Below are 10,077 nucleotides of genomic sequence, written 5' to 3'. Positions count from 1 at the left end.
CATGGAATAATCTGCAAAAAGATCTAAAATTAGACACATTTATATCCACTGATGAATTTATGGGCATCATAAAGAATGTGGTGATGGAGGCATGCAGTGGTTTCTCTTGAGAGGCCACTGTGTTTGAGCAGCTGTTCTTCTGTTTTATTGTGAATTTTTGTATATCATGTTGTATATGTTGCATTTTGATATGTTGTGATTTTGTACGGCTGCTACCTTGGCCAGGTAGGGATTTTTGATTTCAATGAGACTTCCTGGTAAAGTAAAGGTAAAATAAATACAGTACATGAGTAAATGTACTAAGTTGTGTTTCCAGTGGTATTCATTGTACGTATTATTTACTTTAGTCTTGATTTATATGCTTTGGCAACGTGTTTTATAAAGCTGTAGTGAACTGAATTCAGACACAAGTAAGGAGGGTGGCAGACGTCAGTGAGTTCATGGGGCTGTATCTGCATGCCCTCTGCATGAACTCTGACCAGCTGACAGCATAAACCATTCTCTGTGGTGTTACTGCTGTGCTACACTCAAGCCCAATATATCATGCGGTGTGAAAAACACTGTACATCCAGGAACAGTATATTCAGTGCATTGCCTCGGTCACATGCAATCTCCGGTCCTGCATGCTGCATGTCAGAGCTGCAAACTGTCACCTTGTCCTGCAGTTTACTCACTGACTTCATCTGAAGTGGCCTAACTGTTTGACCTCTCACAGGGTGTTGTGTGGTATGTGTGTGTGTGCTTCTGTCTGTGTTTTGGACGGGGTGGGTGGGGGTGGGGGGGAAGCAGGCTCCAGCGCTGCCTGGTCTTGGCCTGTGTGTACATGCCAAGCCTTAAAGGGCCTGAAACACGCCTCAACCTGCCGAGCAAACAAATCCACTCTGGGGGCTATGGCTTCACTTTCACCTTTCACTTACCGGCTCTCACTCTCTCTCTCTCTTTCTCTCTCTCTCTCTCTCTCTCTCTCTCTCTCCCTCTCTTGCACATGCACAGACAATACACACACATGTGCATATTGTCAGGCCCTAAAAAAGTAGGACAGTGCTGGCCCTTCACCTGTGCAGAGGATTCACAACTTGCTGAGCTGAGAAGGCCTGAAACAATCACTTAGAGAGGGAAAAAAGCTGATAAGTGCTTGCACAGCTGCTGTTGTTGAATAAATGGTCAAACAGTGAGAGGAGACGAAAGAGTATCCACTGGCTAGTGTTGGTAGTCTGTCGGCACACTCTTGGCCTAACATATACAAGGGGGTAAGGTTATAAGTTCACATAACTCCCTTATAAGTTAAATGGAAAACAGTGAATGTTTGTGGCACTTAATACAGTGAGAAGTGATGAGCATACAACTATATCAGCTCATAGAATAGAATAAGAAACACATCTGGAAAGTCCCCTGAGTAGAGAGGAGCTTAATATTTACCTCATACACAATGAAATTACTTCTGTATAGTTAGATAGTCAAATCTAAATGCTAATTTTTGATTAAAAGCCCTTCAATCATTCATGGACACAGTTTATTTTTCTGTTGTAGGTTAATATGTGATGTGAGGAAGTACATTTACTCAGATACTGTTCTTAAGTACAATTTTGAGGTACTTGAACTTTATTTGAGTGTTTACATTTTGCATTACTTTATACCTTAACTTCACTACATTTATCTCACAGCTGTAGTTACTTTAAGGATTCATATTTTACATACAAAGCATATGATCCACTTATAAAACATGATGTACATTTATTAATAAAGGACACCCCCCAACCACCCACACCAGACATGTTTTCGGAAGTATAGAAAATACTCTACTTTGTATCATTTTTGTCTAATATGGTTTTTCCACAAAGACGGATCAATTATCTTGTTAAAGTCCTTATAATTTACTCATTATATATTCTTTCCCCCCATTAAAAATTCCAGAATCTATAAATATGCAAATATTTTTCAGTTCAGAAGTTGAACTGCTGGACACAAGATGTCTCCTACTTCACTGAAAGTTCATTCTCAGTGTTTGGAGCACTGGAGGCTTCAAGTTTCCACATCACACTTGTGTCAGTTGAATACTGGACCACATTGGCTCCAAACTATTTGTGATGTCATGCAGCATATCCATAGGTACACATCTTAAAATTGGAATTTTAGTGAGCAAAGAGAAACTTGCCACTTTCAGGTGAAAGGTGAAACAGCCTTCCAGTGTCAAACTGCACATACATCATTCTGCACAGTGAAGGCCAGATATTCAACTGTAGGAGCAATAAAAACACATTTTGGAGTGGAGGAGGACATTAAAATTACCAAAAGCAGACACAGTTTTAGAGGGTCAAATCAAATGTAGGATAGATATCTCATCTGAAATAAAACCCTCTTATCAAACGAGCGTCTGGTGTTCAGTGTATGATTTCTCTCATAAACAAATTTACAAAAAGAGCAAAAAGGAAATGCATCAGATAGGACTGGATTTTTTTTTTTAAAAAAGCCTAACAATTCACTAGAAATGTGAAAGAAGTCACAAAAAAGTTTTTATAATTTATCTATTTTCTATCTGCTTAGCAGGTCAAGGTCATGGTGAAGATTTATACCCTCAGCACGTCCTGGGTCTGCCCTGGGGTCTCCCTCTGATCAGTTGGGGGTTGCAGTGAGGGAGGCGTCCTTGCCAGGTGTCCAAAGCACCTCTACAGGCTGCTGTCAGTGTGGAACTGCTGCAGCTGGATGCCCCAGTTCTTTCAAACTGGCATCCTACAGTGTTAGGATTTTTTCTGAATGTAATAAATTCAGAAAAAGTACAATCAAATCATACATAAAACATAGGGACAACAACTAAACAAACTGTTCAAACAGAAATATTACAGTCTTTTTGTAGTCTTTTGCCTTTTTAATCAAAGTTTATCTTATATATCATTTCTTGATCTCTTGAATCCATCAAGACATCACTGTATGGTGGCCATATTCAGGAAGTTATGGAACTTCCCTTTTTGGTTCGTGAGCAGGGGCATGGGCCAGGTGCTTTTACACTTTATCTTAGTTAAACATCAGCTTCCCTCAGAACTGCCCTGGCCAAGCACTCACTCACACATGCCTGGGGCAGACAGACAGGTTGTCCTCATGCTGCCGGGACATGTCCCATTATCTTATATATTAAAGGCGGAAACTGCACTGTGGAAAAGTGCCTTTTATTTAAACACATGTGACTACCTTATCAAAAGTAGGTGACTGGCAGGTCAGGTCAGGTGAGGAGGCGGCACAGCTCTGAGTTTAAAGAGACGGCGTAATGGATAAAAAATGTATCCATCTAGTTGTAACAAGTTATGCACAAAAATTGAAATGCTTTTGTAAGAATGACTCATGGTTCAACTGTGGTTGATTTATCATTAGTTAAGTGGGTGTGGGAAGTTTGGGCATGCATTCATATCGACTTGAAAGCTAAGTTTAACATGATGTATTCTTTATCTTACAAGCTATTTAACATCAAAAACATTGACTTCATATGCACAAGCAGCAAGTATTCTATCCATAGATGCATGAGCTTTGAATGGCATATTAAAGATTAGAAATTGTGCAATGCAATTTTGTCTTTTTTTAAATTCATGTTTTGTGATAAAATAGTCACTATATAGGATCTTATTAGGGATGAATCCATTAACTCTGGAAGCAGCAATGTGTGGGTTCTCCTCAGTCACAGAAAACAGCATGTGACTCAAAAACACCGTGAGCTGCAGTGAAAATATTCACGAGCTACGCAGAAACTCATTTAATGAATACTTCCTGCACCTTTGCACATGTGAGGGCTTGTACAGTTTCTACAGTAAGAAACAAAGTAAACCATGAGTTAATACTCCACACACACACACACACACACACACACACACACACACACACACACACACACACATATACACACACATATACATACACATATACACACACACTCCCAGTATGTCCTGCTTTTGGTTTTATATGAATCACAATGTTTCACACAATGTTCCTTTTTACCATCTAGGCATGTTTCGTTGTGTGGGGGAATGTCTGCGTATATAATCCAAAACCCAAGCATTGAGCATTGTTTTCTCCTTTTTAAACTGTTTTCAGCAAGCCTCTGATCAGCAAGGCTTTTTTTTTTTTTTTTTTTTTGGTTTTAGGAGGATTTTGTGAAAATGTTGCAAAATTGCAACAGCGCGTCTTGGCACTTGTAAATATCACCACTTTAATTTTAATAAAGTCCATAGATTATTGGGCATTGATGATTCAACATCAAAACATGTAACTGTAACAGTTTGATACAGCATGATAAAAAGCCAATGAATTGGACTAGTTAACATTGTATTGTAATCCTTGCTGTGATGCATTTCTGCATGATAAAAAATGTAAGAAATCACTTGTTATTGGAACTTTTGTTTACCTTGCAAAATTGGAATTTTATCATATCAGTAGTCTACAATTTCATCACATTTACATATTGAACTTTGCTTGAACATTATAAAGATTTTTTATGTCTGATGACTCATCCTCTTTTGGGTGCCCTTACGTGTGACACCGAGGGAAGCAGTTTTTTTGATCTGTGAAGCACAACTGAACATCACACTTGATGCATGCAGTTGATGTATATCCATCCTTGCAGTACCTGCAGCAGCCTCTTTTTTCAGCTTTCATTGGCAAGTGTCTCATTTTATCCCTGCAAACATCAGGAGGGGGAGCATTGTGGGCCATCTTTTTCATGCTGGGGCTTTGTGCTCTTGCCTCATCCATGGATGGTCTGCCTCTCTTCGGGGTATTGATTTGGATGTGAGAGGTTATCAGCTGTGCTACGAAGTGCCTCCTTTTCATGACTTCCTTTTTAGGGATCTGCAGGGTTTTAGAGTCATGCTTGAATTGCAGCCAAGCATTGACCTCTACGAGGATTATGGTGTGCCAAAAAAAATGTACAAATACCAGCCTGTGGACCTAGTGTGGAACTTGTACTTGGCTGTAAAGGAATCAAGCGAGTCGATCCGACCCACAACTCAGTTGTACGTCTTCACGATGGATTGTCTGCTCACTTCAGTGTAAGACTTTGGATTTGTCCCACCGGTCAACCTTCTCATCTGTATGTGGACCATCAAAAGTGGATAGAAGAGTAACTGACCATGGTTAATATACCACCTCACAGCACAGATGTTGATGACTTTGGTCCACTCTGAAGTCAAAGCTTCCTCTGTTTGTTTTCTCCGCTCCTTCTCTTCTGCTAACCTGAGGTTTGGCACACGCACAGGGCGTACTGTTCCAACAAAGTGAATTTCACACTCAAGGAGTTTGATGAGTAGAGGCACAGAAGTGAAAAAATTGTCTGCAAATACCATGTAGTTTTGACCTGGAGGAAGTATTGATGCAAGCTTCATGACTATATCTCCTTATAATCCAAGCTCAGACTTGGCACATTTATCCTGCACACTGAAGGTGCCTGCAGTGTGTTGTACCAGGCATATCCTCACTGTCACACTTTCTGTCTTTCTGCCTGGTTCTCACTTAGGCTTTCACTCTCACTTTAATTATTAGTTGAAGAGTCCTGATCCCATCCATCCTGTGCAATGTTTTCTTCATTGTCATCACAGTTCTCTGACTCAATCTCAGAAACACTTGTATCTTCATTAACAATGGCATCCAGATCCAGTACTTCCTGATCTGAGTACACCTGAGTACACTATTCCTCTCTTTGTTTTATATATATACATATGTGTATATATATATATATAGAGAGAGAGAGAGAGAGAGAGAGAGAGAGAGAGAGAGAGAGAGAGAGAGTTGTTTGAACTTGGAATGTGATATGTCTTACAGTATTAATATTTTCCCACCAAAAATGTTGCTGTGATACAGTTCAGAGTCTGGGGTGTTGAGTGTTGAAATATGTAGTGTCTGTAGTGTCTACATTCAGTCAGGTACTACTGGACAGTTTCAGATAGATTTTACAACTGTAGGCCTCTGGGTTAATAAAGTTATTTACCTCTTGCTGTCTTTGTGCACCAGTGGAACAACACACAGTCAGCAACTGCTTCTTGCAGCCCCAACAATGTAAAAATAGAGAAATTAAAGCAAAATGATTCACAATAACAAATAAATAAAAGAAAAATTTGCACCCAAAAAACACAGGAACAGACTCTCAGAAGAGTCATTCTCAACATTAATGTAATCTTCTACTGCCATCTCGTGGTGGATCTTCATAACTACAAATCATGCATACAAACACCTTGTAAGAAGATCCTGAAACACTAGATGGCACCAGAGGAGTAGACACAAACTGCTCTGTGCTGAAAAAAACACCATACATCACTTAAAATGGAGCTTGATAAGTAGATGATGCAAGAGAGGCAGAAACTTTGTGTGTAGCAACCAATAAAGACATCATTTCATGGTGGGTGAGAGGCCTGACATGATCAATCAAACAGTCCATACTCTGCTTTAATCAGCTCAACAGAAAGCCACTTTGAGACTGAGACTGATCAGTTTTTATCATGAGGTGAGGATTTCAGCCTCATGTCTGTTTTTGGTGCAGCTGTATTGGATCAGGTGTAGGCTAAATGTTATAGGTAGTGTATAGAACTGCCTTTAGTACCGAGCCTTAAAGGGGTGAAAACATAGTGGTGCAGTGGTTGGTAATACTTGTAATATATAAAATGATCTATTTATGTTATGTTTATGTTTATTCTGTTTGTGTGATTTGCTTTGTATGCTGGTATTTCCAACAGGCACCTGAAAGCAACATAATATGCTAACTGAGACTTGGTTAAGGCCAGGTGACTGTGTTACACTAAATGAAACATGTCCTCCTGGTTTTAATTATTTTCACCGGCCTGGGCTTTCAGGTGGTGGAGGCAGCTTGGCTTGGTTTTTCCTCGCTTTTATAAAGTTTTGATTTTAGGTGATTTTAATATACATGGTTGCTGCCCCTCTGGTTCCTCTTTTACTGTTTATTTTATAGACATTGTGAAATCTTTTAATCTTGTTCAATCAGTTAACTGTCCCACTGTCTTAAAAGGACACACATTGTTCTGTCCTCTGGTTTTACTATAGATAGTGTTAATCTCTGTGAAGCTACTTTATGCGTTTCTGATAAGAAAGTTATTAATTTTAAGGCCCTGTTACCACTTCCTGCCCCCACAGTTTCCACATATGTCTCATCTTATGTCCTCAATACTTTTTCTGCTGACAACTTTCATAAGGCCTTCACAACTGCATCTAAAAATAGCAACAACCAAAACTCAAATATGTCTACAGATGATCGCCAATACATGTAAAATTATTCTTGACTCCATAGCACCTACAAAAACCAGGAAAGTCAAACCAACTCACAGTTTGCCTTGGCTAAATCACAACACTAGAGAAATAAAAAGAAAATGCAGACAAGCAGAGCATAAATGGGAAAAAGACACCTGCTGATGCGTATGATTGATTTTAATTCTTCCTGATCGCAGCTCGTTGCGTGGGCATCGGGGATACTGCCCTGGACTGGTTCAAATCTTATTTAGCAAACAGAACTTTCTCAGTAATGATCAGTGAGACCTCCTCCTCGGTGGCCCCTCTGACATGTGGTGTTCCCCAAGGCTCTATCCATGGCCCCCTCCTGTTATGCATACCATTGTTACGCAGATGCAAATTTATGTCCCATTAAAGACCAGTGAAGAAGGCAATTTTCAACATTACAAGTACTGGCTGTCCCAAAACTTTCTCCAGCTAAATGAAACCAATCAGAAATCATATATTTTTGGTCCTCTAAAGTCCACACAGTTTTTACAGAGACATCTTGTCTACAAATATCAATGTTTGAAAAGCAAATTACATTCATTCAGTCATGTTTTTATCAACTCAGGAGCATCTCAAAAATCTCTTTTCTTTTCTTTCGACCTGATCTTGAGAAGGTGATACATGATTTTATATCATCTCAGTTGGATTATTGTTATTCATTGTATTCAGGGCTGAACAAAAAAAAACAATCTCATGACTTCAGCTGGTACAATACACAGCTGCACAGCTTTTAACAAATACTAGAAGACAAGATCACATCATTCCTGTTTTAGCCTCTCTTCACTGGTTACCAGTCAGTTGTAGAATTGATTTTAAGATTTTGATTACCTTTAAAGCACTTTATTGCTTAGCGCTGAGCTTCATTGCTGATATCTACATTGCTGGTACAGACTCAGATCAGTAGGCAGGGCCCTTCTGGCTGTTCCTAAGTCCCAGCTCAAGACTAGAGGTGACTTGTCTTTTATAGTCAGGGCCCCTCAGCTCTGAAACTCCCTGCCTCAAGATCTGAGGCTGCAGAATCAGTGACATTGTTTAAATCACTTCTCAAAACTTCTCTTTTTAAAAAGCCACACTGATACCACACTGTTTTATTTCCAACATGTCTTCTATTACTACTATTGTTTTATTGTTTTTTGTTTTAATAATTATTATTATAATTATTTATTTTATGTTTTTATCTTATACCAGGGGTATTTTATTGTTTTTTAAATTTTATTTTAATTGTCTGATTTTACTGCTTAACTGTAGTACTTAAATGTTTTAACTATGTAAAGCACTTTGTAACTTGAAAAATTATCATTATTATTATTATTATTATTACATAAAGATTTCTGGTTCTATTCACACATTTCTCTTTACTTTTCAAAACATGATCACATAAAAAAAAGCATGATTTGCAAAAAAGCTGTAACACAAGTGTAGACACTGTGTGCTAATTCCAGATCAGAGTCTTCTGGGAAATCTCTCGTTCTTCTTTCTGTTGTGTTGTGTCAGCTCAAACACTGTGGGAAACAATGCAGAGCCGCAAAACATTTGACTCTATGATCAGTCTGAAGTCACGTGTAAAGGGACACGCCAGGTTGGTTACCTGGTGTTTCCAAATAAATAAATAGAGAGAGTAGGAAAAGTAGCTGTGATGTAGGAGCGTGTGAATGAAAGGTGGAAAAGGCCTCCAATTATATCTGCAACTGCATCTTTTCCTCCATTAAACATTCTTTTCAGCCAAACAAATGTCGACGTCCCACTCAGCCATCACAGCAGTCACGCCAAGGTTGGATGTGTCACACAAACTATAATACAGCAGGTGTGATGAAAATCTATGACACATGTAAATTACAGACATGACACAGAGTAGTAAACCTAAAATGTTTCCATAATTTAATTTTTGATGCTGTTTATCGTCACTGAATGACTGCAGGTTTGAACTAACTTATGATTTGATATGAAGGTTGTTGATGAGTTTTGAGAATGCAACATATGTTGGATCATTCATTTACTAATTATGCAAATGGAATATAGTTTTAGTGTTTTTGTCACATATTCTCACAACCATGCTTTTGTTTGTAACAATACACCACAGCAATGTAGATAAACTGTAATTTGTTGAACACTTTATTATCTCATTCTCAAAAGCAGGGATAGGTGGGTTAAATGTTAAAACAGTTTTTGAAATTATAAATGTAATATAAAGACATTATTAAGTCATCTTATGTAAGTATTCAAATTTATTAGCGATCATAAGAAAACCTAATTTTATTTGATCATTTTGTTATGAAATAATCACTTTTTTTTCTTTCATTCAAATGATTACATTATCCCACAATCTCATAATGAGCACTGGATGAATCTGGTACTTTTAAAAACAATCTTCATTGGTATATGTCAGTCTCGAAATATCTCTTTAATTTTAGAAATTTGTTTTGATTATACAGAGCTGTGTCAACTCCTGTCCTCTACTTTTCTGAGAGGTAATATATCATAACTGCTAATCAAAAGATCACATTTTGAGTCCATAAAATGAAAAGTATTAACCATAAGTTTTTTAATCATGAAGGACAAATGCTTCAATATTCCTTTAAAAATATGTGTCGCCTCCTCCAGATTAGCCCTCATGGAATCATCTTCGTGAAATTCAACATTAAAACATACAGTTCAATAAGAACAAGAAGAAGAGTTCTTATTCAAAAATACCTCTTTAACACAGTGTATCTGTTTGTATCTGTTATTCTAAACTGGAACAAAACGTTCCAGGAGTCTGTAACCATTTCAACTTAATAAGCCTTCCCCACTTGTCATTGCATCACCAATTCC

The 10,077-nt window shown here is 38.1% G+C and overlaps 1 pseudogene; it reads right to left on the bottom strand.

The window, feature by feature from the left end:
- Window positions 1-4,512: 4,512 nt before the first annotated feature.
- Window positions 4,513-6,186, bottom strand: LOC137186845 (uncharacterized; annotated as a pseudogene).
- Window positions 6,187-10,077: the final 3,891 nt, after the last annotated feature.

Source organism: Thunnus thynnus, chromosome 7, assembly GCF_963924715.1.
Source record: "Thunnus thynnus chromosome 7, fThuThy2.1, whole genome shotgun sequence".
NCBI classification, from domain to species: domain Eukaryota; kingdom Metazoa; phylum Chordata; class Actinopteri; order Scombriformes; family Scombridae; genus Thunnus; species Thunnus thynnus.
Note: the sequence above shows the minus strand (reverse complement) of the source record. Positions and strands in the feature narration are given on the sequence as shown.